At 43.2% G+C, this 6,692-nt stretch overlaps 1 pseudogene; it reads left to right on the plus strand.

Moving 5' to 3' along the window:
- The first annotated feature begins 2,160 nt into the window (after positions 1–2,160).
- On the plus strand, positions 2,161–2,688 carry LOC142430698 (myosin light polypeptide 6 pseudogene; annotated as a pseudogene).
- The last annotated feature ends 4,004 nt before the right edge of the window (positions 2,689–6,692 follow it).

Consider the following 6,692-nt stretch of genomic DNA (forward strand, 5'->3'; position numbering starts at 1 on the left):
TGGCGTCATCTGAAATGTCCACCTGTCCACAATGGGTGGTCCAGATGGTATTGGAAACACCAGTGGCGTGTCTTCCTGCATCATAACAACAAGAAAGCCACCCCAGTACGATGGATCTTAGAAGCATAATATTGAGTGAAAAAAAACGTAGTAGAAGACTGCATATATTATACTACTGTTTTTATAAAGCAAGCAAAATTAAATAGTACAATGCTATATATGTGAGTGTGTGTGCTAGATTATCTTTTCAAATGAGAAGGTTATAAAAACAAATTTCAGAAAGCTAGTTCCCTCTATAGAAATGCATAGGATGGTGGAGAGGGATGTCAACCAGTGAAGACAGTGTTATTGATGGCAAGGCAGGGTCACAGGCGTTCCTCTTGGCATTGCCCTTCATCACATACCTGTCTGACACTTGCATTCTGTCGTATACATCAACTACCACAGAATAATAACAAAGGGAGAAGCAGGCAGCCAGACTTTTCTGAGAACACAGAAACAAGATTCTTCTAGTTACTCGCAATTCCATCTGAGATCACAGACTTGTGAGCGAACTGTATCAGAAGTAGGTAAGGTACGTGGTAAGGTATTCCGATCATTGATTACATCCACGAGGAAACTAAGGCCTAGAGGTCATGAGTGACTCTCCCATGATGACTTGCCAGAGTCAGAAGCCAACCCAGGTCTTCTGTCTCCTCTTTGCCCAGGCCGCAATCTCTGCTTGGTGAATAATACAAAGAAAAGAAAAATCCAGTCTCCATCGTCGCTCCTCCAAAACCCAGCACCAACCAACGAGCGAGCAGTGCCGTTTCTGCCAAGTCTGTGCTAACTCATGGCAACGCACGCGTGCAGAGTTGAACTGCGCCCTGAGGGTCTCAGGCTCTAACTCTGGAAGCAGATCACCAGGAGTCTCTTCCTCTCCTCCACGTGAGATCAGACCACCACGAAATTAGTAATTGTGTCCTTAAGTGTTTGCGTCACAGAGTGTGAAAATTAGCGGACCCTCCGAATATGATTGCCAACTAAATATTGTTGAATTGGCCACAAGGCAGCTCCAAAGGGGTACAGAATCATTCTCCTGGCTCAGTAGCCTCCATACAAAAAATGGTTCCCAGAAACAAGACGAGAACAGATCAACCATGTCATACATGGGCATTCCCAGAAAGTATGTGTGGGCGTGTGTGAGGGGACATCAGGGGGGAGGGGCATTCCCGGTCCTCTGCAGGGGCCACCGGTGTGCTTCCCAGCTGGCCCCAGCAGGCCAGCCTCGCGTGACTGACTTCTGCAGCTTCAGGTGTAGCGTTGCCGGGAAAGGAGCCAAACCCGGTGAGTGTGTCTTTGTTGGTTCCAGGCGAGTGGGTGCCAGCATCGTGCTTTGGCTGTGCTCTAAGCAGCGGGAGCACTTTCTCTTCCATTAGATCTACACAGCAAGCTGGCGTCTCCCGTGGTGTTTGCAAGTTCCTGGCAAGGACAGCGGTTTCCATCTTACTTCACTGGCAGTGATACATGACAGTTCCCTGAACCTCGGGTTGTCTCCAGCCCTGATGCTGTGTGGCGAAAGGCCCCATGGGAATACTTCTTCTTCCTCCTTTGGTTTCTCCAGGACTTCCATATCGCAGGGGTGCTCACGAGTGGGAACGGGCAGCCTGGCTCCTCCAGCGCCTGGGTGAAGGACCACTCAGTCAAGGCCCATGCAGGCTCACTGAGCTGCGGACCGGCTAGGACCTGAGCTAGCTCAATGAGCCCTGCTGGGCAAGGCCACTGTTACTGGTGGCCAAGATTTTAACTCAGCGTTTCCCGGAGTCCCGGTTTCTGAGGACATTATGTTGCTTGACCCTGAATTCCGAGGAACATTATCTGTCTCTCGCTTTGTGCACGTCTTCTCTGACATCCTTCTTTTTTCTTTCCTTCATCACGTCGTATGTGTTTCTCAAGCATGATATTCCAAAGTATGTTGTATTGGGGTGACCCAGGACAATGATCTGATGATAATCAGGATCATCTCCACTGAGGTGACTGGCGGCTAGAAGTTCCAGCGAAGATACAAGCCAACATGGCCACCACTGATTAACCGCTTCTTTACCATTACCTTTTTCCAGTTATAAAACAGGAGTGGTGGCCATTACTATAGGAAAAAGTCCCAAAGCCTGAGTGGTCAAGATGGGCGACTTCACCGAGGAGCTGACCGTGGAGTTCAAGGAAGCCTCCCAGGTGTTCGACCGAACAGGTGATGACAAGATCCTGCACAGCCAGTGTGGGGACGTGCTGAAGGCCCTGGGCCAGAACCCCACCAACGCCGAGCTGCTCTGGGTCCTGGGGAACCCCAAGAGTGGTGAGAAGAATGTAAACATGCTGGATTTTGAGCACTTCCTGCCCAGGCTGCAGACTGCGGCCAAGAGCAAGGACCAGGGCACCCAGGAGGATGACCTTGAAGGCCGGGAAGGGAAGCACAGCACCGTCATGGGGGCTGAAATCCAGCATGTGCTTGTCACATTGGGTGAGAATGTGACAGATGAAGAAGTAGAGATGTTGTGGCAGGGCACAAGGACAGCAGTGGCTGTGTCAACTATGAGGAGCTCATCAGATGGTGCTGAACGACTGAGAGCAGCCCGTCCCATCACCCAGAGCCCCTGCCTTTTCCCGTGTGAGACATATGTAGCCCCAAGGGCCTCCTCCCTGTCACAGCACCTCTCCCATCTTGTCTCTCTTGGGTACTGCTTGCCAGTGGTAGAGAAGTAGTTGATTATTTGTAATTTTGGGTGCTTCTCCCCCATTTAAAGAACATAAAGCAGCTGCCTCCCCTAAAACTACTGTAATCCCTTCTGTTCATAATTATATAGAAAAGCTCCCTTATATTTTCCATTTAAACATAAAAAAAACCTTCACAAAGGTAACTTTTGCAATATTCTATTTTCTCATAAACACCAGACACCAGGATGTCCAGAGGAAAAAGTCATTTCAAAGAGCAACGCCCCAGGTGTTAAGAGCTTACATGCTAGGCACTGTGCTAAGGTCTTCATATGAAGTGGCTCAAATAATCCACAGACAGTTAATATTATGTGTCCATTTTTAAACAAAAGATAAATGAAAACTAATTTTGACAAGTTTTAGTAAATAGGTTTTGGCCAAGGTTGCATAGCTTCTAAGTGGCAGAGCTTGGACTAGAACTAAGTACATCAACAATCTGAATTAGTGGTTTTCGAATCGGCAAAGAAGCTGTGTGACCCTAGGGAGCCCGAGCAATGCTGTCAGGTAAGCGTTGGGCTGCTAGCCTCAAAGTGGGCAGTTCAACCCAAACAGCCGCTCCCTGAGAGACAGATGAGATGATCTGCTCCTATACAGAGTTAGAGCCTCAGAAACCCCAGGTTACTAAGGAGGTTGGATGGCACAGTGGGTTTAACATTAAGCTGTTAGCCCAACATCAGTGATTCTAACTCAGCAGCCACTCAATGGCTGAAAGACGAGTCTATTTCTGCAAAGATTTAAAGGATTCAAAACCCCAAAAGGGCAGCTCTACTCTGTCCTGTGGGGTCTCTATGAGTCAAAAATGGACTCCATGGCAGTATGTTTGGTTTGGGGAAAGTCTGACCATCAAAATCAACCCAGTGGCAGTGGGTTTAGTTTAGCTCTATGCATGAGCTTATGGTATGATTCTATACATAGGAAATCACAAAGATGACTCAAGAAGCTTTGCTATCAGACAGAGATTATTGTAAGCTTGGTTATGGTGGATGGAACCATGGTATAATATGATACTTGGTCAGTTGACCTCCCTCCTGATCCAACCTGAATTTGTTCTAGGCTCAAATATTTCTCACTTATTCCATGACAGAAATTTCTTCTCTGGATTTTAAAATATTAACAGTGGTCTTTTCTTTCTTACTCTTTATTTTTATCTCTATATTACTATTTTCTTATTGCTGCTTTGCTCGGTTTTGTTTTTACTATTTCCATTGGGTTTCCCAGTTTGTGAAGCACAGAAGGAGTGGATACATAGAGACAATAACTAATGCAGTGGTTTATTGGGAGCTGGTAGGTCTGGGGGAGGGGAGAAATGGAATTTGGGAAGCAAACAATGAATGCAAAAGGGCGGAGGGAGCATTAGAACTGATTGTGATGGTGAATATACAATTATTTGTAAAAGCAATTTAACTATGGAAATGTATGATATGTGAGTACTATATCAAGAAAACTACTAAAAGAAAGAAGCCAAATGTGACCAATGGTTACCAGGGGTGAAGGAGAATGTTGATGCTTGGGGGCATTGAGTTCATTGTGGTAGAATAATTTGGAAAAGGATATCAATAATGGTTGTACAACATGAAGAGTATAATCAATACTACTGACTTAAGAAGCTGTGGAGTTGGAGAATGTTTTGTTATGTGTATGTTTGTCACAATTAAAAAATAATAATAAGTGCATGCAAAAAACGAGCACAGGAAGACGAAAATGCTCTGGAATGGATTATGGTGATAATTATACAACCCTTCTTGAGATGATTGAATTATTGAGCTTTATGACATGTGGATGAAGTGTCAATCAAACTGTTCTTGAAAAAGAAAACCTCAAAGACTCAACAAAAGAAAAAATGACTGGAACTAATTGGGAGATTCAAAAAAGTGGCAAGGTACAATATTAACAAACTCTGTAAACTCTAGATTCATTTATACTAACAAAGAGGTCTCTGAATGGGTTATCAGGAAAACAACACCATTTACAATAAACGACAACAAAAATTAATACTTAGGAATAAGTATAAGCTGAAAATCTAAAGAACCTGTAAAAAGAAAATCACACAGCATTATTACAAGAAACCAAAAGAAGCCTACATAAATAGAACAATATACCCTGCTCTTGGATAGGGAAACTTAGCATTGTGAAAATGTGTGTACTACCCAAAGTGATCTACAGACTAAAGTCAAGCCTGATCCCAATTCCAGTACAATTCTTTAAAGAGGGAGAAAAACTAGTCACCTACTTTATACGGAAAAAGAAAGAGAGACCAGATAAGCAAAGTATTACTAAAAAAGAACAAAGTAGGAGTTATCTCACTACTCAATCTCAAAGCCACCTGATATTGATACATACATAGACCAATGGAACAGAGTTGAGAATTCAGATGTAAATCCATCGACCTACTGACAGCTAATCTTTGACAAAAATCTGAACATATTAAATGAGGAAGAGATACTCTTTTTAACAAATGGTGTTGTCACAACTGGACATCTATTTTCAGAAAAATGAAGGACTCCTATCTCGCATCATATACAAAAACAAACTCGAGATGGATCAAATACCTAAATGAGGTCTTTATAACTAGAATTTTAAAGTTCATCAATGACAACATAAGGACAAACTTAAAGACCCTAATAAAAAAAGCAAACTCATTGTCTTGGAGCCGTGCTCGCTCACAACAACCCATGGGCTAGAATAGAATCACCTCTGTGGGTTCTGCGACAGTCATTCTTTATGGGGTAGAAAGAACATCTTTCTACTAACCTCAGAGTCAGCAGTTTGAAACCACCAGCTGTTCCTTGGAGAGAAAACAGGCTTTCTACCCTCCTGAAGAGTGACGGGCTCAGAAACTCACAGGAGCTCTTCTTCCCTGTCCTGCGAGGTCCCTATGAGTCAGAATCCACTTGATGGCAGTGACTGAAGGGTCTTAATAGGTGGCATAAATACACTATCAAACATAATGAAAAGCACATAAACAGCAAAAGACAAACTAAATGACTGAGACCTCTAAAATTAGGCATTTATGTACATCAAGGAACCCAAGTGACTCTGTTAGATAAGCAAAAGGTCAGCGGTTCCAAGCTAGCAACCAACCCACAGAGGAGGATAAAGTTCTCTCCCCTCATAAAGATGCATAGCCTCAGAAACCCTCTATAGGGTCACTATGAATTGGAATCAAAGTGAAGGCAGTGAGATGTGTGTCAAAATATTTCACCAAAAAAAAAAAAAGGCAGAAGAGAATTGGTAGACTAGTTTAAAATAAAAAGGTCATGACATATGAGACAAGGGACTAATCTCTGAAATTTATGGAGAAAAAGATAACTAACCCAATTTTTAAATGAACTGAGGGTATGAACATATACTTCACCAAAGAAGACATTCAAGTGCCCAACAAACATATGATAAAACGATCATTAGCCAATGAAAAATGCAAATCAAAACCACAATAAGTAGAAAGCCTCATCTTTCTCTCTTAGAGAGGCTGGTAGTTATGAACTGCTGACCTTGCAGATAGCAGCCCAACGCATACCCATTATGCCACCAGGGTTCCTCAATCCTGCAATAATGGTCTAATGTGTATTAGCCTTTGCTGCAAATTATATACATGAATGTGGTGGAGCATCAAACAAAAACTCATGGTCATAAGTCAATTCCAATCCATAGTGACTGTATAAGACAGAGTTAGAAGTGCCCTTTTGGGTTTCATAAACCTTACATCTTTACTGGAGTAGAGCCTCATCTTGCTCCCAAAGAGCCAATGGTGGTTTCAAACATCTAACCTTGTGGTTATCAGCTCATTGTGTAGGCTACTTCTCCCTCAGGTAGAGAACATATAGAGAGCAAAGTTATGAAAATTTCCTGAACACAACCAAATGCTTTGAGGGGATGCGTTTCTGGACCTAGAGGATCAGGACCATGTACTTGGAGAACATTGAGGTTGTTTATCATAAAATGGT

Source organism: Tenrec ecaudatus, chromosome 17 (genome assembly GCF_050624435.1).
Source record: "Tenrec ecaudatus isolate mTenEca1 chromosome 17, mTenEca1.hap1, whole genome shotgun sequence".
Classification (NCBI taxonomy): domain Eukaryota; kingdom Metazoa; phylum Chordata; class Mammalia; order Afrosoricida; family Tenrecidae; genus Tenrec; species Tenrec ecaudatus.